The sequence below is a fragment of the Saimiri boliviensis genome, chromosome 11, assembly GCF_048565385.1.
Source record: "Saimiri boliviensis isolate mSaiBol1 chromosome 11, mSaiBol1.pri, whole genome shotgun sequence".
NCBI lineage: Eukaryota > Metazoa > Chordata > Mammalia > Primates > Cebidae > Saimiri > Saimiri boliviensis.
In genome coordinates, this window is record NC_133459.1 from 63,481,162 (window position 1) to 63,500,482 (window position 19,321).

Sequence of the window (19,321 nt, forward strand, 5' to 3'; positions counted from 1 at the left end):
CTCAAATTCCTGGACTCAAGTGATCTCCCACTTCAGCCTTCCAAGTAGCTAGGACTACAGGTATGAGCCACCATGCCTGGCTTATTTTTTATTTGTTTTGTTTAGCTAGCATTTATATAGTGCTTATTATAGTCCAGATGCAATGGTAAAAAGTTTACAAGTGCTACTGGGCACAGTTGCTCACACCTGTAGTCCCAGCACTTTGGGAGGCTGAGGTGGGAAGATCATGAGGTCAACAGAGTGAAACCATGCTTGCCAACATGGTGAAACCCCATCTCTACTGAAAATACAAAAATTAGCTGGGCATAGTGGTGCACACCTATAGTCCCAGCTACTTGGGAGGCTGAGGCAGGAGAATCACTTGAATCTGGGAGGTGGAGGTTGCAGTGAACCGAGATTGCACCACTGCCCTCCAGCTTGGTGACAGAGTGAAACTCTGTCTCAAAAAAAAAAAACAAACAAACAAAAACAGTATGCAGGTATTGGCTCGTGTAATCCTGTGAAATAAGTATTGTTGCCCCTGTTCTACATATGAGAAAACAGGCATAGAAAGTGCCTCGCCTAAAGGCACACAACTAATACTTGTGGAACTGAGCCCACCCAGGCTGCATGGCTCTAGATTCAGTGTTCTAAGCCACTTATGACTTGAAAAATAGAACCTATTTGTGCAAGACATAGCCTCTATTCAGCCTGAACCCAACGCTAAATGCCAACACAGATTTGTGGACTTTTTGCAATAATGCTAATAGAGCCAAGGGGTACAAGTTGGAGACTAGCAGACTAGAGGACTTTTAATGTCTGTTTGACTCTAAATTTCATAATCCCAATAAAATATTTTTAAAGGAGGTGGGAGTTAAGGCTCTCTCAACTTCAGTTCATGTAACCAGGACAAACCAGCTGAACTTGGGCTCCTTTCTCAGAAATGAGCATAAGAGGCACTCATCCTTGTGCTCTACACAAAAGAAATGTAGCAGAAGGGCTGTAACGAAGTCACATGTGTCTCCAGGGAAAGACATGCATGCCTTTGGAGCTGAAACTGGAGCGGCAGCAAAAGCACAAACATATGCTCACTATTCACTGTTCAGCCACCTCTGCACTTTTTCCTCCTTACCTTTCTTTACTGTTCCCAATGAAATATATTTTTAAGGGATTTTTTAAAAGGATAGCTTAAGAACACCCGTAAACCTACCCATCATCTGTGATTTCTTCCTTTAATTGAAAAAACTTGTTTTTCCTTAGTGGTCTTATCCTACTGCTCCAGAAGAAAGCTCAAAATACCAGTTTGACGGACAATGGACTAAATCCAGAAGAAATTCCTCTCCGAATCTATCTTCTTGTTGCTGTCCTGTCTGTGTACTTTGGACATCTATGTTATGCCTGACACTGTGTATCGGAAATACAAAGAATAACATGACTCAGTTCCTGCTCTTAAGGAACTCACAGATGAGTAAAGGAGACAGATAGGTACATAAATCATTGCAGTGAAGTCTGGGTGTGGTGGCTTACACCTGTAACCCCAGCACTTTGGGAGGCTGAAGCAGGAGGATCACCTGAAATCGGGAGTTTGAGACTAGCCTGGCCAACATGGTGAAACTTCATCTCTACTAAAAACACAAAAATTAGCCAGGCACAGCTGGTGCATGCCTGTAATCCCAGCTACTCGGGAGGCTGAGGCAGGAGAATCACTTGAACCTGGAAGGCAGAGGTTGCAGTGAGCTGAGATCATGCCACTGCACTACAGCCTGGGTGACAGAGTGAGACTCTGTCTCAAAAAAAAATCATTGCAATGGAAGGAATAGATTGATAAATCCATATACCACATGCTCTAGGATATTTTTAGCCTGTAGACTTTTGCACATGTGGATTCCAAGGCCAGGAATGAGTTTCCTTTGTTCTATGGCAAGCTGATTCCTGTGGGATGGAGCATAGCATAGGAGCCCCTAACTTACTACAGGGACATCAGAGAAGGATTCCAGGAAGAGGAATGTTAACCCTGTCAAAATGCAGAATTCCGGGTCTAGAGTGGGGCATCACATGCTGCATTTCTAACTTGCTCACAGGTGATGCTGCTGTTGCTGGCCCTCAGACCAAACTTTGAGTATGAAGGATGTTTGGGAAATATGGGTGCTGTGGGTATAGGGATGAAGAAGGGGACAAGGAAAAGTGATCCAAGCAGATGGGTCTGCCATGAGCTGTGCTGGCTCAGCCATAGTGGCTGCAGGGACCTCAGTGGTATAGGCTAGGAAAGAAAAGGAGAAGGGATGGCATGGGAATGGTGGACACATAGGAGAGTGTCTATGAAGAAATGGCAGACTCAGGATTTCATGGCAAGTAAAGGAGGCCTGAAGTAATGGACATAGCACCAGAAGCTGAGATTTGTAAATATAGGGATGAAAAACTAATGTTTCTTGAATATCCGCATACCTCTATCCATATCCTTACCTGTATCTATACCAATGTCTGTCTTTTGCATTTCATTTTATCCCTGCAATAGTCTAAGAAATAGAAAATGGGTTCAGAAACATTAGGTTAGTTGCTATAAGTCACACAACTAGGAAGAGATGGATTCCAGCAAGAATTAAATAGGAGCTGGGCTCAATGAGCCTGTAATCCCAGCACTCTGGGAGGCCAAGATGAGAGGATTTCTTGAGGCCAGGAGTTGGAGATCAGCCTTAGCAACATAAGGAAACACTATCTCTAAAAGAAAAATGTTTTAAAAAATTAACCAGGCATGATGGTGTGTGCCTGTAGTCCCAGGTACTCCAGAGGCTGAGGTGAAAGAATTGCTTAAGCCTGGTAGTTCAAGGTTACAGTAAGCAGTAATCATGCCACTGCACTCCAGCCTGGGAAACAGAGTGAGACCCCATTTCTTACCAAAAGAAAAAAAAGAAAAATAGAACTAAGTAGGGTGTCAGGACTCAAATAAGTTGATGGAGATTCAGAGAAGAGCTTTCCAGTGGGCAATTCAAATGTAAATGGGGATCCAAGATGGCTGAATAGGAACAGCTCCAGAGTGCAGTTCCCAGCGAGAACAGCACAGAGAGTGAGTGCTCGCTGCATTTCCAAACAAATTTTCACTGCCCACAGACCAGGAGATTCCTGGCCAAAAAGTGCCATGAGTTTTCAGCATGGTGGTTTCAGCCAGTGCTGGGTTGGCACACAGAAACTCACACAAGTCTGGGTGGCCATTTCGACTGGCACCTCAAACACCAGGGAAACAGAGCTGCCCATTCAACTGAAAGGGAGGGGGCTGAAACAGGGAGCCAGGCGATCTGGCTCAGCGGGTACCACTCCCACAAAACAAGCAATCTGAAATGCTCTGGATTGAGAGTTTTGCAGCAAGTACAGCTGGACCCAGGATGGTCCAGCTCAGTGGGGGGAAGGGCATCCCCCAGTACCGAGGCAATCCACCACTACTGAGGCAGTCCGCCACTACCGAGACAGTTCACACAGCAGGTGGGCAGAGCCTGCGGCAGCTCAGCAACACCCCACTGGGAGACTGTGACTAGACTACTCTGTGCGGGACAGGCCGTCTATGAAAAAAGGCAGCAGCATGACAGGAACGTATAAATAAAGCTGACCTTCCTAGGACAGAGCACCTGGGAAAATAGGCAGCTATGAGTTCAGCTGCAGCAGACTTAAAGCTACCTGACCAGCAGCTCTGCACAGAACAATGGAGCTCCCAGCACAGCACTTGAGCTCCTGTAAGGGACAGACTGTCTCCTCAAGCAACTCCTCGACCCTCATACACCCAAAGAGACACCTCATAAAGAAGAGCTCAGGCTGACATCCGGCGGGTAACTTTCTGGGACGAGGATAGCAGAGGAAGAAACCGGTGGCAACCCTTGCTGTTCTGCAGCCCCCACAGGTGATCCCCAGGTGAGTGGGGTCTGGAGTGGACCTCCAGCAGTCCTGCAGCAGAGGGGTCAGACTGCTAGAAGAAAAACTTAAGAAGGAGAAAGAAACTGCTTCAACATCAATGAAAAAGACATCCACTCAGAGACCCCATCAAAAGTCACCAACTACAAAGATCACAGGTAGATAAAGCCACTAAGATGGGAAGAAACCAGCGCAAAAAGGATGAAAACACCAAAAACCAGACCACCTCTCCTCCTCCAAGGGATCACCACTCCTCACCAGCTAGGGATCAAAGATGGATAGAGAATGAATCTGATGAATTGACAGAAACAGGCTTCAGAAGGTGGGTAATAATAAACTTCTCAGAGCTAAAAGAACATGTGCTAACCCAGTACAAAGAAACTAAGAACCTAGAAAAAAGGTTAGATGAGATGCTAACTAGAATAAACAGCTTAGAGAAGAATATAAACGACTTGATGGAGCTGAAAAACACAGCACAAAAACTTTGTGAGGCATACGCAAGTTTTAATAGCTGAATCAACCAAGCAGAAGAAAGGATATCAGAGATTGAAGATCAACTCAATGAAATAAAACAAGAAGGCAAAATTAGAGAAAAATGAGTGAAAGAAATGAACAAAGCCTCCAGGAAATCATCAGATTCACCGGCGTTGAAATGAAGGAAAAAAATGCTAAGGGCAGCCAGAGAGAAAGGTCAGGTTACCCACAAAGGGAAGCCCATCAGGCTCACAGCAGATATCTTGGCAGAAACCGTACAAGCCAGAAGAGAGTGGGGGCCAATTTTCAACATGCTTAAAGAAAAGAACTTTCATCCCAGCACTTTGGGAGGCCGAGGCGGGTGGATCACGAGGTCAAGAGATCGAGACCATCCTGGTCAACATGGTGAAACCCCGTCTCTACTAAAAATACAAAAAATCAGCTGGGCATGGTGGTGCATGCCTGTAATTCCAGCTACTCAGGAAGCTGAGGCAGGAGAATTGCCTGAACCCAGGAGGTGGAGGTTGCAGTGAGCCGAGATCGTGCCATTGCACTCCAGCCTGGGTAACAAGAGTGAAACTCCGTCTCAAAAAAAAAAGAAAAGAACTTTCAATCTAGAATTTCATATCCAGCCAAACTAAGCTTCATAAGCAAAGGAGAAAGAAAATCCTTTATGGACAAGCAATTGCTGAGAGATTTCATCATCACCAGGCCTGCTTTACAAGAGCTCCTGAAAGAAGCACTAAACACAGAAAGGAATAGCCAGTACCAGCCACTCCAAAATTGTACCAAATGGTAAAGACTATCAACACAATGAAGAAACTGCATCAACTAATGGGCAAAACATCTAGCTAGCATCAAAATGGCAGGATCAAATTCACACCTAAAAATATCAACCTTAAATGTAAATGGACTAAATGCCCTAATCAAAAGACACAGACTGGCAAATTGGATAAAAAGTCAAAACTCATCTCATGTGCAAGGACACACATAGGCTAAAAATAAAGGGATGGAGGAAGATTTATCAAGCAAATGGAGAGCAAAATAAAGTGGTCTCTATTTGCAGACAACATGATTGTATATTTAGAAGACCCTATCATCTTGGCCCCAAATCTCCTTAAACTGATAAGCAACTTCAGCCTGGTGAATCTGACGATTATGTGCCTTGGGGTGGCTCTTCTTGAGGACTATCTTTGTGGTGTTCTCTGTATTTCCTGGACTTGAATGTTGGCCTGCCTTGCTAGGTTGGGGAAGTTCTCCTGGATAATATCCTGAAGAGTGTTTTCCAGCTTGGATTCATTCTCTCTGTCACATTCAGGTACACCTATCAAATGTAGATTAGGTCTTTCACATAATCCCATGTTTCTTGGAGGCTTTGTTCATTTCTTTTCACTCTTTTTTTTCTATTCTTGCCTGAAAATGACAAAGTTTAGAGTATGATCCATGTACATACATTTCCCAGGGATGGCAGAACACAATAAAGAAAGCAGGAGACTGGAAGAATCATCTATGTAGATAAACAAACCACAGATTTTATGATGGAAGCCTGGTGACAGAAACAATAGGATAGTTACACTTACTTTACTTTGCGGGCAGATTATTGTTATTCATGCATTATTCTGAATACTTTTACAAACATGAATCCTGTGAAGTAGGTTTTGTTACTATCCTCATTTTACAGAGAAGGAATCACACAGAAAATGTAATTTACTGCCCAAACCTTAAGAAATATACAGTTCAGGCCGGGCGCGGTGGCTCAAGCCTGTAATCCCCGCACTTTGGGAGGCCGAGGCGGGTGGATCACGAGGTCGAGAGATCGAGACCATCCTGGTCAACATGGTGAAACCCCGTCTCTACTAAAAATACAAAAAATTAGCTGGGCATGGTGGCACGTGCCTGTAATTCCAGCTACTCAGGAGGCTGAGGCAGGAGAATTGCCTGAACCCAGGAGGCGGAGGCTGCGGTGAGCCGAGATCGCGCCACTGCACTCCAGCCTGGGTAACAAGAGCGAAACTCCGTCTCAAAAAAAAAAAAAAAAAAAAAAAAAAAAAAAAAAAAAGAAATATACAGTTCAATGTTTCAAGGGGACACCAAGACTCAAATAGGTGAAAATATTTGTGTAAAACCAAAGAGAAGCAGGAAGGGATGAGAATTCCCATCTCCAGAGTCTCAAGTCTTGTTTTTGTTTTTAGACAGAGTTTTGCTCTTGTTGTCCAAGCTGGAGTGCAATGACACAATCTCAGCTCACTGCAACCTCCACCTCCCAGGTTAAAGCGATTCTTCTGCCTCAGCCTCCTCCTGAGTAGAAGGGATTACAGGTACGTGCCACCATGCCCAGCTAATTTTTTGTATTTTTAGTAGAAATGGGGTTTCACCATGTTAGCCAGGCTGGTCTCGAACTTCTGACATCAGGTGATCTGCCCGCTTCAGCCTCCCAAAGTGCTGGGATTATAGGTGTGAGCCACCAAGCATAGCAAGTCTTGCTGTTTAAGCTAAAGTGTAAGATTTTAGAAATAAGAGCACCATTTCTTTGATCTATTCTCCAAACCTTTGTGCCTTTGCTCTACTTCACACATACCATTTGTGTACTTATCTCACTGCCTTGTGAATATTTGTGTTCTTTTCCCTACTAGACTGTGAGCTGCTTGAGGACAGTGACTTTTCTGTATGGGCAACAGCTGAGCATAGTACCTGGAATATACTAGGTGCTCCACATGCTTATTGAAGTTTGGTTTTCGTTGTTGTTGTTTATTTGTTTCTGAGACAGAGTCTTACTCTGTCATCCAGACTGGAATACAGTGGCATGATCACAGCTCACTGCAGCCTCAACCTCCTGGGATCACGTGATCCTCTCACCTCAGCCCCCTGAGTAGCTGGTACTATAGGAACATGCCAACATGCTAGGCTAACTTTTTGTAATTTTTGTAGAGACAGGGTTTCGTCATGTTGTCCAGGCTGGTCTTGAACTCCTGGGCTCAAGCAATCCACCCTCCTTAGCCTCCCAAAGAGCTGGGATTACAGGCATGAGCCACTGAACCTGGCCATTTATTGAATAATTGAATGGATTAAACTCTTGCTTCTTTCCTGACTTCTGATGCCAGTGAAGCCTGGCCTTGAGGCACAGGATGGCACCTAGGTTACCCGATGGCTGTCTGTGTTATGAAAGTTTCATAACTGCAGGCTGTGTGTTGCTTGTTGTGAACTTGGCACTATGCCAGGGAGATGTCTGACTGAGTGGTCTTTTGCAAAGTAGCTTTGATCTTCTATCTTTCCAGTTGTTTTAGTTCTTGTAGATTTTGTTTTCTTCATATGCACACTGAGGGGTTTCATACATTTTTCTTTGTCTCTGCTTGTCAGACTGGATACAGTGTCCTTCGGTGCTTAAGCTGCACAGATACTCTAAAAACTTAGGATAATAGTAATTTTTTTATTTGGGTAAATTAACAATTTGTTCATCACTTCTTATATGTTAGGTACCTTACATTCATTAGCTCCTTAAATCCTCAAAATATTCCTGTGAGATATTTTGTATAGTACCCCATTTTATAGATTCTGAAAATGGAGGTTCAGAGAAGCTAACTGATTGATCCAAGGTTATGCAGCCATTGAAGATGAAGCCAAGCTTCTCACCCAGGTATGTATGTGGCTATGTTAGTCTACTTTTGTGTTGCTGTAAAGAAATACCTGAGGCCAACTAATTTATAAAGAAAAGCAGTTGCCAGGTGCGGTGGCTCATGCCTGTAATCCCGGCACTTTGAGAGACCAAGGTGGGTGGATCACCTGAGGTCAGGAGTTCAAGACAAGCCTGGCCAATGTGGTGAAACCCTGTCTCTACTAAAAATACAAAAATTTGGCCAGGCATGGTGGTTGACGCCTGTAATCCCAGCACTCTGGGAGGCCGAGGTGGGTAGATCATGAGATCAGTAGTTTGAGGCCAGCCTGGTAAATATGGTAAAACCCCATCTTTAAAGAAAGTTTAAAAACACAAAAATTAGCTGGGCATGGTGGCAAGCATCTGTAATCTCATCTACATGGGAGACTGAGGCAGGAGAATTGCTTAAACCCGGAAGGCAGAGATTATAGTGAGCCAAGATCACACCATTACACTCCAGCCTGGGTAACAGGAGTGAAACTCCGTCTCAAGAAAAAAAAAAAGAAAGAAAAGCAGTTTATGAGGACTGAATCAGAAGGAAACAAAAAGAAAGAAAGAGAAAGAGAGAGAAAGATAGGACGAAAGAAAGAAAAAAGAAAGAAAGGAAAGAAAGAAAGAGAGAAAGAGAGAAAGACAAGAGACCTAATTGGCTCAGGGTCTGCAGACTGTACAAGCATGGCTCCAGCGTCTGCTGCTGATGAAGGCCTCAGAAGGCTTCCAATCATGGTGGAAGGTGAAGGAGGAGCAGTCATGTCACATGGCAAAAGGAAGAACAAAAGGGTGGCGGTGGGGGAAGATCCCAGACTGTTAAACAATCAGATCTCATGTGAACTGAGTGAGAACTCACTCATTGCCAAGGGAATGGTTCTAAATCATTCATGAGGAATCTGTCCCCAGGATCCAATCACCTCCTACCAGGTCCCACTTCAGAGGACAAACATCCAAACCATGACAGTGGCCAAAGGGTATGCTCTTTCCACTAGAGCACACTGCTGTCAAGTGTGGACCAAAATTAAAATAACAACCACCACCACCACCACCAAACAGAATGAGAAAGTCGTGCCTGGCTCTGTGCTGGTAGTTTTTACAAAGTCTTAGCAATTTGAGTGATAACAAACTGGGTGAGTTGTCAGTGTTGGCCAGGGTGAGGGTAGGCTGCCAATTAAGCAAGCAGTGAGCTGGACTATCTTCAGCAACCCAGAAAGCATCCAGAATGAGGAGGGGAGAGTCCTGCTCTATTCTGTACTGAAATTTCCACATCTAGAAGATTTATTCATTCATTCAGCAAATATATTAAGTGCCTACTTTATACCAGGGTAACCACTAAGAATTAGATAAACAAGACAGATACATTCTCTGCCTTTGTGGAGTTTACATTTGGGTAAGTATTGTTTTCAGTCCTGTACATGGCAATTAAGTTTGGATGTTACTGGACAAACTAGAGAGTGTATTGAGAAGTAGGACCAGGATGGTGAAAATAGAGGAAGGAACCGTTGAAAGAACTAAGAACAGACAACAGAGGTGACTGAGGGATGAAACATCTTTGACACTTCAAGGTCTAAACATGAAGAATGGTTATGCTGGCTGTTTTCTGAACAGCCAGTGTTAAAAAAGAATTTTTTCAGGGACATGGATGAGGCTGGAAACCATCCTCAGCAAACTAACATAAGAACAGAAAACCAAACACCGCAAGTTCTCCCTCATAAGTGGAAGTCAAACAGTGAGAACACATTGACACAGGGAGGGGAACATCACACACTGTGGCCTGTTGGGGGTTTGGGGGCTAGAGGAGGGACAGCATTAGGAGAAATACCTAATGTAGATGATGGGTGATGGATGCAGCAAACCACCATGGCACGTGTATACCTATGTAACATACCCACACGTTCTGCACATGCACCCCAGAACTTAAAGTATAATTTTTTTTTAAAAAAAAGAATTTCCTCATAAGTAACAAAAGGCTGCCTCTAAAAAATGTAAGTTCCTCATTACTGGAAGTGTCCAAGCAGAGACCATGGTCACTTTTCACTGACATCATAAAGAAAGGCAGTGTACCTGAGGCAAAAAGCATGGAACCTGGGGATTAATTCCCTGGACAACATAAATATTACTTGTATATTTACACTATAAATGTGACTTTGGCATACATGACACAGCACATAGCCTTCAGAAAATGGTGTCAATTATTATTAATAGATAGGTAGAGGTTGGAGCAGATGACCATTAAGTCCCTTCCAACTACATGATTTTGTAGTTCTCCACTTAACCTCTTCACTCCCAAGTGAAATTATTACAAAAGTGCTTTCTGAATATCCACAATTACTATCTAAGTACCCCGGCTGGGAAACGGCAGAAGAAGGGGTAGAGAAGAGAAGATTCAGCCGGGTGTGGTGGCTCACTCCTGTAATCCCAGCACTTTGGGAGGCCGAGGTGGGTGGATCAAGAGGTCAGAAGTTCCAGACCAGTCTGGCCAACATGAAACCCCTTTTCTATTAAAAATACAAAAATTAGCCAGGCGTGGTGGCACACGCCTGTAATCCTAGCTACTCAGGAGGCTGAGACAGGAGAATTGCTTGAATCTGAAAGGCAGAGGTTTCAGTGAGCTGTGATCATGCCGGTGCACTGCAGCCTGGGCAACAGATCAAGACTCCATCTCAAAAAAAAAAAAAAAAAAAAAAAAAAAAAAAAAAAAGAGAAGATTCCTCATGTGGGCTCTCAAGTCTTCTCAAAAGTTGCTGATACAGTTGTTTTTGTAAGGTAAAAGAGAGAAATGTCAGATTCTTCTGGAGAATGTGATTTTACTTGCCGAACCAATAGTTCTTCACATTTGTTTTGCCCTGACTTCCTTTTGCTGTAATTCTAATAAAGGCCATGCATTGCATTTCCCCAGGATGTCTGCATTTTAGGGAGAAACACATCCAAATGTGAAGGCAAAGAAGACGGGAAAAGAAACAAAGGGCCAGGTGTGGTGACTCATACCTGTGATCCCAGCACTTTGGTAGGTTGAGGCAAAAGGATTACTTGAGCCCAGGAGTTTAAGACCAGCCTGGGCAACAAAGTGAGACCTCGTCTCTACAAAAAAATTTTAAAATTTGTCAAGTGAGGCTGGTCATGGTGATTCATGCCTGTGATCCCAGCACTTTGGGAGGCCGAGGTGGGCGGACCACAAGGTCAGGAGTTGAAGACCAGCCTGATCAACATGGTGAAACCCAGTCTCTACTAAAAATACAAAAATTAGCCAGCGGTGGTGGCACGCTTCTGTAATCCCAGCTACTCAGGAGGCTGAGGCAGGAGAATCTCTTGAACCCAGGAGGTGGAGGCTGCTATACTCCAGCCTGGGCAGTGGAGCCAGGACTATGTCTGAAAAAAACAAAAACAAACAAAAAAACCACAAACAAAAAGAAGGAAAGAGATTTCTAATGGTGAAAATGAAGGCAGGACCCAGTGAACACACTTCTGTTATGAACAGCAAGGGCCCCAAAATCTTCATGAATAAATCGGCCCTGGCAGTGAGAAATGTGATCTGATTTTTCCTCTTCCCCTGCCATGGAAAAATTCCACTCCCACCAAGCACAGCAACTTTGGCTAAGAGCCAAGAGGCAATCAGGCTGCCTTTTTCTACTTTTCTCCTTCCTGAGAACACAGAGGTCCAATGGGCCATTCCAGAGCATGGGCTTCCATGGCCTCACTGCTGTGGCTCAGCAGGCTAGTCAGTTTCAGAAAAGATTTCTGTAGCCCAGCCAGAGAAGTTTCGCTTCCTTTTCCCCCTTATTTTTCTCCAGATGTACTATTATAACAAGCTAAGGCGGGGATCCTTTAGGAGGAGTCAAAGGAATCCTGCTTGTTACAATGATTTTTAGACTTAAAGCACTAGTTGAGGGCTTTTATCTTCAAAATGTGTGTGTGGGGGGGATGTTTTTTTAAATTTAGGTTTTCCTTTCAAAGTGCAAAAGCAATGCCACCTTGAGGCAATAAACCAAACAATACTATCGTGTAAAACAGTCAACAATATCCCCTTCTGCTCAATTCCAGTCACCCCACAACCAATGTGAACTTTTGATATGTATCTTTTCATGCCTATGTATATATGTGTGTACATACACATAGATATCTGTATCTGTGTGTATAAATATATAAATATTTATATATATGTGTGTATAATATATATATACACACACACACATGCATACATGATGTCTGGAGATTTTTGTCAAAATCTTTTAAAAATGAGACTGTATAAACCTCTAAAAATAATTTGCTTTTTTCATCTATATTTCATTCAAATTCCTCCAAGCTAATACACAGAGATCTAACTTGTTATTATTATTATTATTTCTTTTTTTAGTGATAAGAGTCATTGCTCTGTTGCCCTGGCTAGAATGCAATAGTGTGATCTTAACTCACTGCATCCTCCAACTCCTGGGCTCAAGGAATCATCCCACCTCAACCTCCTCTTGGTTAGAACTACTGGCTTGCACCATCACGCCCGGCTAATTTTTACTTTATTTTAAAATTATTTGTAGAGACAGTGTCTTGTTATGTTGCCCAGGCTGGTCTTGAGCTCCAGGCCTGAAGCAATGCTCTCTCCTCAGCCTCCCAAAGTGCTGAGATTATAGGTAAAGTCACCTCACTGGATCTTATTATTTTTAATAATTGCATAGTATCTATAGTTTGGATATATCATATTTTATTTTTGTATTCCTCTATAATAAATATTCAAGTGGTTTCTGATGTCTTTTGCCACTTGAAATACTATTGCATAAAATATTCATGTATCTATGTTATTTATTCATACTTTTAGTTTAGTAAATGAGATTTCCCAAACTAGAACTTCTGAGTTCACCTGAGGATTTTAGATTTTACCAGAGGGAAAGATTCAGTGCCTTAGCAAAACACATAGGCCTTCAGTGACAGCTTTTTCCTCTTTGCTGGGAAGGAAGCCTGGAAAAATAATGTCCATTGCTATAATGTCCCTTTCTCTTCCTTCCACACACCATTATTCTCTGGCAGTAGAATGGGCAGGGATAATATATCCTTTGTAATTCAGCACAGAATAAGAATTACCACTTTGCTCGGTTGTTAGAGGATACAAGAGAAGTCCACATTAAACAACTACATATTCCTCCAGTAAGTCTTTTGTTGCTGTATTTTTTCCTTCATGAAAAGCTAGAAAATAAGAAAGAGGAGGCAAAAAGGACAGGTTGTGCATTGCTGGGCCTTAATAGGCAAAGAATTAAATAATGGCATCTGCAAAGTCATCAGCTTGTCCCGCATTAAGAGTACCAATATATCTTTCTTCTCTTTGCAGACCAGAGAAGAGAGGAAGTCAGATGAATAAGAGATGAGATCACAATAAAAGTCCCCCTTCATTATTCATTTTGAATTTTCCTGCCCCAGGAACTCATCAAAGCTGAAGGCCACCACCCTCATGACATCATAGATGACATCAACAGTGGTGCTGTAGAATGCCTGGCTAGTTAAGAAGCACAAAGGAAAATATTTCAATAAAGGGTCATTTGACAAAAAATAAAATAAATAAAATAAAATCCTGTTCACCCTAACTCTCCAGATATTTGCATGTCTTACAGCGTAACTTTGGTGAGATCTCTGCTTAAATTTCACCTTTGTAAAGAGGCCTTGACTATTTTATATAAAATAATATTCTATTCTTTTGCCAGCCCCTTATCCAGATGAGCTTCTTACCATGGTAACTAACTCTACTTGACATTATAATAATTATTTATTAGTTAATTGTTTGTAACCCCTACTAGAATGGAAAGCCCATAAGAGCAGGGATTTCTTTTGCTTATGCCTGTATTTCCAGAGCCTGACACAGAGTAGGCCTTCAATAAATATGGTTAAAAGAATAGTGACTGAATGGTGCTCTTGTTAAGAATAATTTCAATGGAATGGTTAGGACAGAAGCCATATTGCAAAGGCCAAAGCATGAATGGCAGACAAGGGAGAGGAGACACTGAGTGAATAAAATTCTTGAAATGAAAGGAGAAAGAGCTAGAGAAGACAAGAGAGCTCCAGGCGTGAGACACTCAAGCTGGCATGTGTAATCGGAATGGGAAAGCAGTAGAGAGGAAAAAGTGGAAGAAACAAAAGAGGACATAAGTGAGAGGCGAGGATTCAAAGCGGTGGTGGACCCATTCTTCTCTTCCACCAGAGACTTCTTCTTCAGCAAGAAAAGGATTAATGGCATAAGAGTGACTGTGATGTAGGTAAGTTTGAGAGATGTGGGTAGTTCAGTTCTTTCCTATTTAAGCAGCTACCACATATTGAGTACTTATTACATGCCAGGCACTGTGTCACCATCTTATTTAATCCAAACTACAACTATGCAAGACTACCATTTGACCTTCAAGAAAACTGGACTGGCTGGTCGTGGTGGTTCACTCTTGTAATCCCAGCATTTTGCGAGGCCGAGGCAGGAGGATCACCTGAGGCCAGGAGTTCAAGACCAGCCTGATCAACATGGTGAAACCCTGTCTCTACTAAAAAGTACAAAAAATTAGCCAGGCATGATGGTGGGCGCCTGTAATCCCAGCTACTCTGGAGGCTGAGATGGAAGAATTGCTTGATCCTAGGAAGTGAAGTTGCGGTGAGCTGAGATCTCACCACTGCACTCCAGCCTGGGCAACAGAGGAAGATTCTGTCTCAAACAACAACAACAAACTGGGCTGAGGAGATAATTCATGCAGTTAGTAAGTAGGTTGCAGAGGTGAGGCTCAAACTGCAGTCTTCTGATTCACAAGTTAAGTAACTGGAGGAACGATTCAAGATGGCCGAATAAGAACAGCTCTGGAGTGCAGTTCCCAGTGAAAACACGGAGGGTAAGTGATCGCCACATTTCCAAATGAATTTTTACTGCCCACAGACCAGGAGATTTCTGGGCAGAAAAGCACCACAAGTCTCCAGCATGATTGTTTCAACCAGTGCAGCAGGTCTCCACACAAAAACTCATACAAATCCAGATGCCATTTCAACTGGTGACTGGAATGCCTGGGATACAGAGTCACCCGTTCAACTGAAAAAAAGGGACTGAAACAGGGAGCCGGGTGATCTGGCTTAGCTGGTCTCACCCCGACAAAGACCAGCAATCTGAAATGCTCTGGATTGAGAGTTCCACAGCAAGCACAGCTGGACCCAGGATGGTCCAGCTCTGTAGGGGGGAAGGGCGTCCACCATTACTGAGTCAGTCCACCATTACCGAGGCAGTTTGCCATTACTGAGGCAGTCTGCCATTACAGAGACAGTCCACCATTACTGAGGCAGACTGCCATTACTGAGGCAGTTCTAACTATACCCATATAAACAAAACTACAAGGAAGTTTACACAGCAGCTGGGCAGACTCCACAGCAGCTCAGCAATGCCTTTGCTGGCAGACTGTGACTAGGCTACATCCTTGCTGGGCAGGGCAGCTCTGAATAAAAGGGAGCAGAATGACAGGAACTTATAAATAAAGCCCTACCTTCCTGGGACAGGGCACCTGGGAAAAAAAGGCAGTTATGAGTTCCACTGCAGCAGACTTAAATATACCTGCTCAGCAGCTCCGAACAGAACAATGGAGCTCACAGCTTAGTACTTGAGCTCCTATAGGGACAGACTGTCTCCTCAAGCAGCTCCCCAACCCCCATATACCCAAAGAGACACCTCATAAAGAAGAGCTCAGGCTGACATCTGATGAGTATCCTTCTGGGACAAAGATAACAGAAGATGAAACTGGCAGCAACATTTACTGTTCTGCAGCTGCTGCAGGTGATCCCCAGACGAGCAGGGTGTGGAGTGGACCTCCAGCAGTTCTACAGCAGAGGAGCCTATTAGAAGGAAAACTAAGAAACAGAAAGAAATAACTTCATCCACAACAAAAAGGATGTTTCAGAGACGCCATCTGAAAGTCAACAACCACAAAGACCACAGGTAGCTAAATTCACAAATATGGGAAGAATGCATTTCCTGGATACAGTACACCTAAAGGTGTACATCCAGCACAAAAAGGATGAAAATACCCAAAACCAGAACGCCTCTCCTCCTCCAAGGGATCACGCCTCACTAGGAAGGGAACAAGACTGGATGGAGAATGAGTCTGACGAATTGACAAAAACAGGCTTCAGAAGGTGAGTAATAAAAAACTTCTCTGAGCTAAATGATTATGTTCTAACCCAATGCAAAGAAACTAAGAACCTTGAAAAAATGTTTGATGAAATGCTAACGAGAATAAACAGCTTAGAGAGGAGTATAAATGAACTGATGGAGCTGAAAAACACTGCACGAGATCTTCACAAAGCATACACAAGCTTCAATAGCTAAATCAACCAAGCACAAGAAAGGATATCAGAGACTGAAGATCAACTCAATGAATGAAATGAGAAGGCAAGATTAGAGAAAAAAGAGTGAAAATAAATAAACAAAGCCTCTAAGAAATACGGGATTATGTGAAAAGACCTAATCTACATTTGATAGGTGTACCTGAATGAGATGGAGAGAATGAATACAAGCTGGAAAACACTCTTCAGGATATTATCCAGGAGAACTTCCCCAACCTAGCAAGGCAGGCCAACATTCAAGTCCAGGAAATACAGAGAACATCACAAAGATATTCCTCAAGAAGAGCAACCCCAAGGCACATAATTGTCAGATTCACCAGGGTTGAAATGAAGGAAAAAATGCTAAGGGCAGCCAAAGAGAAAGGTCGGGTTACCCACAAATAGAAGCCCATCAGATTCACAGTGGATCTCTCAGCAGAAACCCTACAAGGCAGAAGAGAGTGGGGGTCAATAGTTAACATCCTTAAAGAAAAGAACTTTCAACCTAGAATTTCATATCCGGCCAAACTAAGCTTCATAAGCAAAGGAGAAAGAAAATCCTTTATGAACAAGCAATTGCTTGAGATTTCATCACCACCAGGCCTGCTTTACAAGAGCTCCAGAAAGAAACACTAAACATAGAAAGGAACAACTAGTACGAGCCACTCCAAAAATCTACCAAATGGTAAAGACCATAGACACAATGAAGAAATTACATCAACTAATGGGAAAAACAAACAGCTAGCATCCAAATGGCAGGATCAAATTCACACATAACAATATTAACCGTAAATGTAAAGGGGCTAAATGCCCCAATCAGAAGACACAGACTAGCAAATTGGATAAAGAGTCAAAACTGATAGGTGTACTGTATCCAGGAAATGCATCTCACATGTAAGGATACACATAAGCTGAAAATAAAGGGACAGAGGAAGATCTACCAAGCAAATGGAGAGAAAAAAAAAAGCAGGAGTTGCAAATCTAGTCTCTGATAAAATAGACTTTAAACCAACAAAGATCAAAAGAGACAAACAAGGACATTACCTAATTGTAAAAGGATCAATGCGACAAGAAGAGCTAATGATCCTAAATATATAAGCACCAATACAGGAGTATCCAGATACATAAAGCAAGTTTGTAATGACCTACAAAGAGACTTAGACTCTCACACAATAATAGTGGGAGACTTTAACACCCCACTGTCAATGTTAGACAGATCAACAAGACAGAAAATTAACAAGGATATTCAGGACTTGAACTCAGATCTGGTCCAAGCAAACTGAATAGACATTTACAGAACTCTCCACCCTAAATCCACAGAATATACATTCTTCTCAGCACCACATCACACCTACTCTAAGACTGACCAATAATTGGAAGTAAATCACTCCTCAGCAAACGCAAAAGAATGGAAATCATAACAAACAGTCTCTCACACCACAGTGCAATCAAATTAGAACTCAGAACTCAGAAACTAACTCTGAACAGCAAAGCTTCATGGAAGCTGAACAATTGGCTCTTGAACATTGACTGGATAAACAATGAAATGAAGGCAGAAATAAAGATGTTCTTCAAAACCAACGAGAACGAACACAAAATATACCAGAATCTCTGGGACACATTTAAAGCAGTGTCTAGAGGAAAATTTATAGCAATAAATGCCCAAATGAGAAGCAAGGAAAGATCTAAGATCAACACCCTATCATCAAAATTGAAAGAGCTAGAGGAGCAAGATTTAAAAAATCTCAAAAGCTTGCAGAAGACAAGAAATAACTAAGATCAGAGCAGAACTGAAGGAGATAGAGACACAAAAACCCTTAAAAAAATCAGCAAATCCAGGAGCTAGTTTTTTGAAAAGATCAACAAAATAGACAGACCACTAGCCAGATTAATAAAAAAGAAAAGAAAGAAGAATCAAATAGATGCAATAAAAAACGATAAAGGGAAAATCACCACAGATTCCACAGAAATACAAACCACCATCAGAGATTACTACAAACAACTCTATGCACATAAACCAGTAAACCTGGAAGAAATGGATAAATTCCTGGACACCTGCACCCTCCCAAGCCTAAACCAGGAAGAAGTCAAAACACTAAATAAACCAATATCAAGGGCTGAAGTTGAGGCAGAAATTAATAGCCTTTCGACCAAAAGAAGCCCAGGTCCAGATGGGTTCACAGCCGAATTCTACAAGACATACAAAGAGGAGCTGGTACCACTCCTTCTGAAACTATTTCAGACAGTCCAAAAAGAGGGAATCCTCCCCAAATCATTTTATGAGACCAACATCATCCTGATACCAAAACCGGGCAGAGACTCAATAAGAAAAGAAAACTTCAGGCCAATATCCATGATGAACATAGATGCAAAAATCTTCAATAAAATACTGGCAAAACGATTGTTGCAACAGCACATCAAAAAGCTTATCCATCACGATCAAGTAGGCTTCATGCTGGGGATGCAAGGCTGGTTCAACATATGCATGTCTATAAATGAAATTCACCACATAAACAGAACCAAAGACAAAAACCACATGATTATTTCAATAGATGCAGAGAAGGCCTGTGACAAAATTCAACAGCCCTTTATGCTAAAAACTCTCAATAAACGAGGTATCGATGGAATGTGTCTCAAAATAATATAAGCTATTTACGACAAACCAACAACCAATATCATACTGAATGGTCAAAACCTGGAAGCATTCCCTTTGAAATCTGGCACTAGACAAGGATGCCCTCTTTCACCACTCCTATTCAATATAGTACTGGAAGTTCTAGCCAGAGCAATCAGGCAAGAAAAAGAAATAAAGCGTATTCAATTAGTAAAGGAGAAAGTCAAATTGTCTCTATCTGCAGATGACATGATTGTATATTTAGAAGACCCCATCATCTCAGCCCAAAATCTCCTGAAACTGATAAGCAACTTCAGCAAAGTCTAAGGACACAAAATCAATATGCAAAAATCACAAGCATTCCTATACACCAATAACAGACTTAAAGA